Below are 10,513 nucleotides of genomic sequence, written 5' to 3' on the forward strand. Positions count from 1 at the left end.
AAGAAGCTGAGGTGAGGGCTGAGATGAGAACTGAGGTGAGAGCTGAGGTGAGGGCTAAGGTGAGGGCTGAGGTAGGAACTGAGGTGGGAGTTGGGGTGGAGGTTGAGGCGGAATTTGAGGTGAGGCTGTGGTAGAGGCTGGTGTGGGGGCTGAGGTAGAAACTGAGGTGAAGCTGATATGGGGGCTAAGGTGAGGGCTGGGGTGGAGGCTGAGGGGGAATTTTAGGTGAGGCTGGGGTGGAGGCTGAGGAGGGGGCTAAGGTGAAGGCTGAGGTGAGGGCTGAGGTAGAGGCTGATGTGGAAGCTGAGGTGGAGGCTGAGGTGAGGGCTGAGGTGGAGGCTGATATGGGGGCTCAGGTGAGGGCTAATGTGGGAGCTGAGGTGGAGGCTGAGGTGAGGGCTGAGGTGGAGGATGATGTGGGGGCTGAGGTGAGGGCTGATGTGGGGGCTGAGGTGAGGGCTGAGATGAGGGCTAAGGTGGAGGCTGATGTAGGGGCTCAGGTGAGGGCTGATGTGGGAGCTGAGGTGAAGGCTGAGGTGGAGGCTAAGGTGGAGGCTGAGATGAGGGCTAAGGTGGAGGCTAATGTGGGAGCTCAGGTGAGGGCTGAGGTGGGAGCTCAGGTGAGGGCTGAGGTGGAGGCTAAGGTGGAGGCTGAGGTGGGGACTGAAGTGAAGGTAGAGAGAGGCCTGTGGCCTCACAGGGGCCCACATTTGACTGCATCCCTACATTTATTAACGAGTTTTACCCTGTCTCCTGCATATGGCCTTCTGAAAAGCAGGATATTATCGTCCTCTCTTAGGAAGTAATGCAAATTTAATGAGCTATCTCTTTCTATTACCAGTTCAAATCTAAAAGGCTCACCCCAAGGGCCTCATCTCTACCTATGATGTCAATCAGCACCCTTTATTGGGCCACCATGTACGAACTCTCCAATGTTCCCATGCTTTTTGTCCAATATATCAGGGACCATGTTCAGCCATGTCTGGGGCTCGCTTGGCTCCCAATGTCACCAGCCATTATTGTCTTTTATCTCCACCCTCCTTTTGCTGGTGGAGAAATCAAGGCAGAGAGATAGAAAGTAACCTTCTCAGATCAGAAGGACGGCAAGGGAAGAGCCAGGGTCTGGTCAACATTTGGCTTGAGCTGACTGCCATCTGTGGCCTCGTAGACCCACATGCACTCAGGGAACTCGGTCATAAAAGCAGGTTGTGAATTATCTGGCGGCAGACCGGTGGGGACATTGCGGGGAGTGAAATCTATCTCTTTTACAACTGGCCTGACGTGTTTATAGACGTGTGGGTCCGCTAGGTGGGGGAGGGAAGGCAGCAGAATCTCCCAGCCCTATCCCTTGCCTTGACAGGGGGCTGCATCCAGGCCCTTCTCGACAAGGGCTAAAACTGCCCATTTAGAGTGATTTTTTTTTTTTTTTTTGAAAATAGGTTCAAGTTGGTCTTTGGTACCCCTGTCTCAGCCGTCTTTCACTGGGCTGTTCTAGGACAAATCATATTTGTGGCCCCAGTGTGGGCCTTTGGGACAGGACTGGGCTCATAGATGGCACTCACACCACAAAACCTCTTCCAAGTTGCCCTACCCTTCTGTCTGGGAATAGGAGACTCTAGCCCATCACTCTGGGGTATGTTTACTGCTCAGAGAGGCTGAAGGGCAGCCTGGGGACAGGGGACACAGGGACAAAGTCATCCACCTCCCCACCCCACCCCCAGTGGCAGCATGAGGCCATTCTGGGTAGAAACTGTTGCACATGTAAATACCTTTTTGATGTTCTGTTTTGGGATTTGTTCTCTCTTCTTATTGTTTTTGTTTGGCGATAGGGTCTCACCATAGCCCAGGCTAGCTGAAACTCTCTATGAAACCCAAGCTGACCTCAAAGCTGCATCAATCCTCCAGTCTCAGCCCCAATGGCACTGGAATTACAAGTCTAGGTCATAGCTCTTAGTCCTTAGGATATTCCCTGTGGCTTAGATCCCAGTTGTAAATGTTTCCTCATTTAAAAACAGACATTTCAAGGGGCTGGTGAGATGGCTCAGTGGTTAAGAGCACTGGCTGCTCTCCCAGAGGACCCCTGTTCAATTCCCAGCAACCATCTGGTGGCTCTCAACCACCTGTGCCTCTGGTCCCAGGGGATCTGGTGCCCTCATACAGACATACATGAACGTAAAATGCCAACACACATATAAATATTTAAAACTAAAAATAAATAAAAGCAGACAAGCTCTTACAATGGGGCTGAGCAACAGGGCTGAGCACAGGGCTCTGTGGAGGCTGCAGAGCCTCTGCTCCTCTGGCTGTAGCTGGGTCCCCTGGGTTCCCAGTTGGAACTCAGTGGCGCAGAGAGAGGGAACTGCCTTTGTCATTAAAGACACCAGGCTCTGGAAGGGACCATTCTTATTTGGGAAGCATGGAAGCACTGTGCAAGACTCACTCACTCATGGCAAGGTCTGGTTTCCACAAACTTGGTTTCCTCTCTGCTCCTAACTGACCAGGTGCTGTGCTGAGGGATTAAGAGACAAGGCCATTGGCTCCGTCCCCTGGAGGAATAGGTGATGTCTGATCATCAAAGCCCAGGCTGGCCTCAGCTTCATTTTCTCCAACTTTTAAACCTGAGTCCCCTGGGAGCTTCCCTCCTTTCCCCCTCCCTCTTCCTGCCAGATTTGGGGCCAGAGCCTGTGCCCCACTCTCTCTCAGATGGCCTTTGCTGGCCACACACTCCCCAGCCGGGCTGGTTCAGCGTGGCTGAAGGCCCTCACTCAGCTCAGTCGGGTGTTTCTGTGCCACGGGTCCTGGGAACTACAACACACTGAGTCTGGTGACTAACACACTGCATGCTCATCCTCATCCGTCTTACAGGTAGGGAAGGTCCCAGAGGGAGGGGACACCTCTTCCCAAACAGCCCCTCTTGGAGACTCAGCTCGGTCTGTGCACAGGCCTTGGAACTGCTCTTTGGACCCCTGGAGACTCGTCATGGCCAAGTTTGAAGCAGATGGGTAATGGGTGAGGACCTGGTGAGGTACCGGACTCCTCCCTGTTCTGTGGTTTAATGTCATTAATGTAGATTGTGCAATTGTGTCAAATCATGGGATTCATTGTGACTTGCTTTTAAGGAAAGAGAGTTTATTTTGACTCGTGAGGATAAAGGAGAGGCCTGCTGACCAGAACTTGAGGTGCTAGGTATGCATGTCCTCAGTGGGAAGAGACCTTCAGACATGTGCAGAAGTGCTGTGAGCTTTAAACAAGCGTCCAGTACGTGGACAAGAGAGCCGATGTCAGTGGATGGCAACAGACATTGTCAGTGCTTTTTTTAAGTTCCCAATGAGGACCACAATACCTAACAATGAGTAGGCATTCCTGTGCCTTCCAGTTCTCTTCTCCAAGCATTATGGGTATTAACTGATTTAGTTTTTGCAGCACCCTGTGAGGCGGGCATGATGCCACCCCCATTTCACAGATGAAAGTGGGGAACAGAAAAATCTAATTTTCTGAAGGTCCCAGGGCCAAGGACATGCAGATCTTCACAGAAATCTGATGTGTATGTCATGATAATGATGGTGATAGTAATGGTGATGGTGGAGGTGGTGGTGATGGTGGAGATGGTGATGCTGGTGATGTACAGATAATGCTTATGGTGATGGTGACAATGACGGCGATGACCACAATGAAACCAGAGAGTTGACTCAGGGGAAACCCTGAACAGAGTCCCTTGAGCTTCAAGACAAGGTCTTGCTTGGAGGCAAGGTCTCTGCAGCAAAAGTGACTTTAAATGAACTTACAGTGGTCTAAAGGCCCAGAGGCAATGGCTGGTGTCAATACAGGAAGGTTTCCTGAGAGAACAGAGACATGTATTTCCCAGGAGGGGTTATGTGGGGGCATGGCAGAGACTGGAGCTCTGGAGCCATGGCCCACAAGCCAAGGACTGCCACATATACACTTTGAAGGATCACATACACACGCACACACACTCACACACACACACACACAGAGAGAGAAAGAGAGAGAGAGAGCTGTGGGCAGAGAAGAGAGCCCTATATCAGGGGTCTACAGTGCTTACCACAAAACAGAACCATGCCCCAAGCATGCCACATGCAGAGATGGTCAGGGCCAGCTCTCCTGTGTGCTGTCAGTCTCCCAGGTGTCTCCTCGTCCCAGTGACAACACAGAAGTCTTAGGACGTGTCAGGATAAGAAGTTCAAAGCCAGCTTCTGCTGTGTACTGACTTTGAAGCTAGCCTGAGCTATAAGAGCCTCTGCCTCAAAACAACAAAAACTAACAAACAGAAAAAGGCCCACAGTCCCGCTAAGTGTGGCAGTTAACATGGCCTGTCAACCTGGGTGGATCCGGAAAGTAACTAAATGCCCTGTCTGGAGCCTGGTGGAAGGAACAGGGGCTCCCAGAGGCCTGGGGCCTCTGCCATCCTTGGGCTATATCCTCGGCTATGACTTCTCTCATAGAATTCCTCCCACCCACAGAGGCAGTAGCTGCCTAACCCCTGTGCAACCCCTAGGGAGAAGGCCTGAAAGGATTTGTCCCCAGCAAGCAGAGCAGGGACAGGTTTGCAGCCCCAACCTTTATCTGCCCACTGTTTAGGGAGCAGAACCCTGCTCACCCCGCCAGCCTAGATGCAGATGTGAGGGGTCAGGGGCCCGCAATAATTAGCTTAGGAAGGCCATGAACACTTGACCCAACTGCAGAGGTCATGGGGAAACCCCAAGTGCTCTGTGCTATTTTTAGCCCTGAGGGTTGTGTGATCTGATCGGACCATAGCACCAGCCCGGGGCAGCGGAGGGAGCAGGAGTCCTATAGTGGCGTGTGTAGATGACAGACAGGTCACCAAGCTTAGTACCTATCATGAGGTCCTGGCCCTTCCTGTTGCCGAGGGGCAGGGCCTGTAGGGAAACTGAGGCACAGGGTGATTCGACAACCAAGGAGGCCAGGGAGGCCTTGCAGCAGCTGTAACCCTTACAGCTGGGGCATAGCCACCGGAGGCCCCTGGACAGGGTAAGCACCTTGTGCCTCAGTTGCTGTGGCTGTGAAATGGGGTGAAATGAGGCACAAGAGCTCAGCACCCAGAGAGCAACACCCTGGCCCGCTGCTGGCAGGGGCCTATGAAGGAGACAGAGGCCCATGTGCAGCCAGTGGCCTCCTAGAGTCGTCCCAGAGGGAGGGTAGAGGCAGGGCAGCCACAGGAGCTGAGGAGGAAGGGAAGGCTGAGGCCAGCCGAGGTCACCCCTGCCGCCGCGTCAGGCTGGGCGGGTGCACAAGGAACTTGTTTAATGGAGCTCTGATTACAGAAGATAGGACTTTCTGAAGGCTTCCAGGGGCCGCTTTAGAGAGATTAGTATTTATTACACCCCGAATTAGCTGGCAAGAGGGCCTGCTTCTGTGAGACACTCAGCAGAGCCTGGAAGCTCAGCCGTTCTTTTATTACCCCATAAACACAGCCGCTCTCTCCTCTTCCTCCTGCTCAGCCCTCGCTCTGTCTTTTTAAGCCATTTAAACCTTTAATCAGAGACTAATTGGGCAGAGCAATAACAAATCCCTCTCAGCTCTTCCAGAGCCCGGGACAGGGAGGGGGAGGTAGCAAGACCCAGGGAAAGCACTACAGAAGCTTCATGCCAAGGTAGGCAGAACCAAAGCCTCGGTCCCTAAACCAATCGGTTGCCCTGGCTATAGCAGGGCTTCCTGGGACCAGACTGTCTTTGCTGTTTCTGCACGCAGCACACCACATAGCCCTAGGGGAGCTATTACACACACACACACACACACACACACACAGAGAGAGAGAGAGAGAGAGAGAGAGAGAGAGAGAGAGAGAGAGAGAGAGGTCCCGCTCTCCCTGTCTGCCCCCCAGGGTAATTCTTCTAGGAAATGCTCACAGATCTGCCCAGAGATGTGTCCGTTTAGTCACTTCCAGATCCACTCAAGCTGACAGACAAGATTAACCGCCACACTTAGCTGGACCGTGGGCCTCTCTCTGCTTGTTTATTTTTGTTGTATCGAGACGGAGGCTCTTATAGCTCAGGCTAGCCTCAAACTTGGCACCTAGCAGAAGCTGTCTTTGAAAATGCTGGGTTTCCAAGGGTCTTTTTGACAGGCTTGAAAGCATGGGTCATGAAGAAGACAATTAGCAAAGCAGGCAAACAGGGGAAATGCAGAAGTCAGTCACACCTGCCACGACTCAGCTCACTCGGGTTACCCCACACGGACATGGAGTGTTGACACTGGCTTAGTCTCACTTCTGGGGAGAGCTGTTTGGCCTCTTGTCCCAGGCAGTGTCCCAAGCCTGTGGGGCCTCTTATAGTCAGGTGCCGGTGCTGACCCAGGAGGTCAGCTGATGGGTCAGCATTCTTGGCCTCTCTTCTGAGCAACCATCCTTGGTAACCCTATTGTGCTGGAGCCTGAATGGACCACAGTGACATCAGTGACCATGGTCTCTCCTGCTCCAGGGACTGCTGCACGGGTAACAACTCAGGATGATCTGAGCAGTCAGAAGGACTGTGGAGGAGCAAGTGACAGCCCTGCGCCATAATCAGCAAGTGGAATACGGAAGCCCCTGTGAGCCTGTTCCCAGAGGCAGGCCTCATGAACACCTGCTATGCAGTTTACCTCAATCATAGTCTCTCCGTGACTTCCCCCTGCCAGCCACAGAATGTCATGGAGGAACACACAGGACACGATACCTGCCAGGCATCAAACAAGAAGGAGCCTAGCGAACTCAGGCTGGCATCCTCCAGGAAGGCTTCTGGGGGATGGGGGGTGGGGGGGGAGTCCAACACATTTTCAGAACCTACCATCAATAGGAACTGTTATTATCATTGAGTATGTTAAGTAAGCCCAGATTAGTTTCTGGTTAAATACTGGATCAAAGATATCTACTCAGATAGAAGAAACCATGACTCAAATCACTGCCAGGGGTGGAAACCATCACCACAGCTTCTCTATGTGTGAAGCAGGGAGGTGGCGGCCATTTGAATTTTCCGGTACTGGGAAAAGTCAGGCTGCACAGCTATGTTCTCCTGCCAGCCATCTACACAAAACAGCTTAATGCCTCTCTGGGCATTCCACCGGAAAACTCAATATCGTTAAAGCCAAAAGGAGAGATGACAGTGTCTACCAGGCAGGGCCCTGCATGCTTGTCTACCCTAGACGCACTCCGGATGGGACCCTCAGGATCAGCCTGGGTGTATGAGGGAGGTGCCTCTGGTGGACATGGCTGTGCAAAAGGAGCCTACTCTGGCAAGTACCATGCTGGTCCTTGCAATACCAAAATACTAAAGAATGGCCAGGCAGTGGTGGCACACGCCTTTAATCCCAGCACTTGGGAGGCAGAGGCAAGTGGATTTCTGAGTTCGAGGCCAGCCTGGTCTACAGAGTGAGTTCCAGAACAGCCAGGGCTACAAAGAGAAACCCTGTCTCAAAAAAATCAAAAAAAAAAAAAAAAGAAAAAAAAGAATGGAGCAGCCAAGTACCCTCACTCCTAATCAGGGCCATCGCTCAGTCTTTCCCCTGGCTTTTCCCACCAGAGGCCCAGCTTCACTGTCAAAGGAAGGGGGTGGGGGAGAAAAAGGAAGCCAGCAGCAGCTGGGGTAGGCGAGAGAGCACACTATGCTGGGGCTGGAAGAGCTGGCTGGCTCTTTGAACTGCCCCCTTTGTTGTCACAGGGCTTGATAAGCCCACCCAGCACAAAGGCGTCCAGGGCAAGCATATGGACTCCATTACTGTCTCCTGCCCCTTGTGTGCACATCACGGCCGCCACCCACCAGATGCAGGCTTGCTGAGCAAAGGGGTTAATTTTCTTAAATGGATTTTAGTCGAGCTGGTCCGGGCTCCTTTGGAGTGAGCAAGGTTGATGGCTTTCTCTTCTGACCTAAATCTGCCCTTGAGACAGCACTGTGCATTGGCCATGCACTGGGAGCTCCCTTGTCCAGGTTTCCGGGGTCAAGGCGGGGAGAGCCAGCTGGCCGACTGCTGGTCGGCACCAAGGGGTGTGGGGTTGGGTCCAGGGGATTCAAATACCAACCTGTATCATTGCAGCCAACAGGTAAAAGAGCCTAGCCTCTGGTCTGTCCTGGGCATGCTCCTTAGCAGCTCTGTGCCTCAGTTTCCCCTATCTCATCATTATTGACAAGCAGAGGAGGTCCCAGAAAGGGACAAAGTGCTGACATCAGGGAAAACGGATGATGTAACGCACCAAGTCCAGAAATAAACCCGCCTTTCATGGTCGTTTGGTTTTGACAAGCTAGCAAGGCCATCTGCGGGGGAGAAGATCTCCACAGACAAAGCGACTAGACCGATCATCACCCCACACCAGAGACAGAAATGAACCCAAGGTGGACTTAAGGCTGAGATTTCAAAGCAAAGACTGTAAAACTCAAAGGACAGAGGGGTCTATTATCCTACAGGCTGAAGTTTTGCTGGTGCCAACCCAGCTGAGCCATGGTGCAGCCCCATGGAGGAAAACTGTTCTCTGTACCCTGAACCAGATAGCACCATAAGCTGGCTGAAGGAACCTGTACCTAGGGGAGAATCTGGGGCAGCATGGGTAGAAGAGGTGGGTAGGGCCCCTGGAAGGAGGAGACTGCCTCTGGACTTGAACTCACCACCCTGCCACACTAGCACAAAGGGAACAATGGCCATGACTGGGCTTTGATAAAACTGTATTTACAAAAGCAAGCCATGGGTGGGATTGCAGCCCAGGCCACAAAGGTGCCCTCAACCCCAAGCACCTACAACCAGAAGTTGGTTCTTGAGAAAGCAGGACCTGATGGGAGGAAACATGGTTCCCTGAGTCACCCTCTGTGGAAGCTCCCCAGTAGCCAAGCTCCTTGCTAGCCCCTGATTTTTAAAGGGAAGTTCTCTTCTGCATGCCTTCACCTGGGCAGGGAGGTCCACTTTGATCTTGAGACTACATTCCTGGGAGGACTTCGTGTGGTGACTAATGTGGGAATGACAAGGTTGTCACAGAGGGGGCTTCCTCTCAGAGGCTTTTCTTCAAGCTGGCCCCACAGGGGATGCGCCTTTGACTAACAGCGTAGAAAGAATCCTACAGAGTGTCACCGTCAGTCAACAGGCATCAAGTGGAAAACAAGTTGGCTAAGGGACAGAGGTGCCAGCAAGCCCAAACCTGCCTGGCCTAGAAACTTTCAGCATATCATGCAGAGGCACAGGGATGATCCCTGTGACTTCCTCAGCAGAGAGTCACTAACCTGAAGGTGGCCTGAAGACTCTCCCACCTTGAAGCCAGAGTGGCAAAGTGTCTGGGCTGTAGCACGAGGCTGGAACCCTGCAGGCCTCGCTATGAATGTCTTCAAAGTGGATAGAAGCAAAGAACCATGGGTAAGAGCCAAGAGGTGGCAGGGCTTCTGGTCCCATGTATGGAGCCCTTATAAACCAGCTGCCCAGGACAGGCACCTCCTGTCCTGGGTTTCAAACCCTGTGGTGGTTTGAATTAGAACTGTCTCCATAGGTTCATGTATTTGAATACTTGGTCCCTAGTTGTTGGAACTATTTGGGAAGGTCTTGGTGCAAGTATGTCACTGGGCTGGGCTTCGAGGTTTCAAGAAACTGCCATTTAGAATTTCTCTCTCTCTCTCTCTCTCTCTCTCTCTCTCTCTCTCTCTCTCTCTCCTCTCTTTCTCTCTCTCTCCTCTCTTCCTCTCTCTCTCCTCTCTTTCTCTCTTCTCTCTCTCCCCTCTCACTTCTCTCTTTCTCTCTCCTCTTTCCTCTCTTTATCCTCTCTCCTCTCTCTCCCCCTCTCTTCTCTCTCTCCTGTCTTCTCTCTCTCCCTCCCTCTCTTCCTCCCTCCCTCCTTCCCTCCCTCCCTGCCTGCCTGCCTCATGGTTATATCTCAAGATGCAAGCTCTCAGCTACTGCTCCAGAGCCACACCTGCCCACCTGGAGCCATACTCCTCACGATGACTGTCATGGACTCTAGCCCTCTGAAACTGTGAGCCCCAATTCACTCTTGATTTTATAAGTTGCCTTCACCATGGTGTTCCTTCACAGCAAATAGAAAAGAATTAACACAGTCCCTTGCTGAGTCTGCTCGCGAGGAGTCAGAATCTTGGAGAGCCAGTGACCTCCTCAAGGCCACCTGACTCGAGGAGTCTAAGCAGAAGTAGGCCCCAGTTCTGATCCAGCTCCGAGCTAGTCTGCAGAGGCATGATGCTCCCACCAGCATTGAGATGGGCTCTGCTGCTCCTAGGTGAATTCCATGCTCACACTCACACCTGTCAGCACTTTTCTGTGTCTCTGCTTCCTGTGCTCCTTCCCATGAGGCAGGTGTGCTGTTCTTACCGTCATATGTGTCTATCCACTAGGTGGATTGAGAGATCAACCAGACAGAAACACACTGAGCATCCATCCACTGCATGCCCCTCCATCCTCTGCATGCCCCTCCATCCACTGCATGCCCCTCCATCCACTGCATCCCTCTCCATCCACTGCATGGCCTCCATCCACTGCGTGCCCCTCCATCCACTGCATGCCCCTCCACCCACTG

The 10,513-nt window shown here is 52.5% G+C and overlaps 1 pseudogene; it reads left to right on the top strand.

Moving 5' to 3' along the window:
* Positions 1-344: 344 nt before the first annotated feature.
* Positions 345-10,513, top strand: part of LOC116067891 — a 73,161-nt pseudogene continuing 62,992 nt past the window's right edge.

The sequence above is a fragment of the Mastomys coucha genome, unplaced genomic scaffold (genome assembly GCF_008632895.1).
Source record: "Mastomys coucha isolate ucsf_1 unplaced genomic scaffold, UCSF_Mcou_1 pScaffold22, whole genome shotgun sequence".
NCBI classification, from domain to species: domain Eukaryota; kingdom Metazoa; phylum Chordata; class Mammalia; order Rodentia; family Muridae; genus Mastomys; species Mastomys coucha.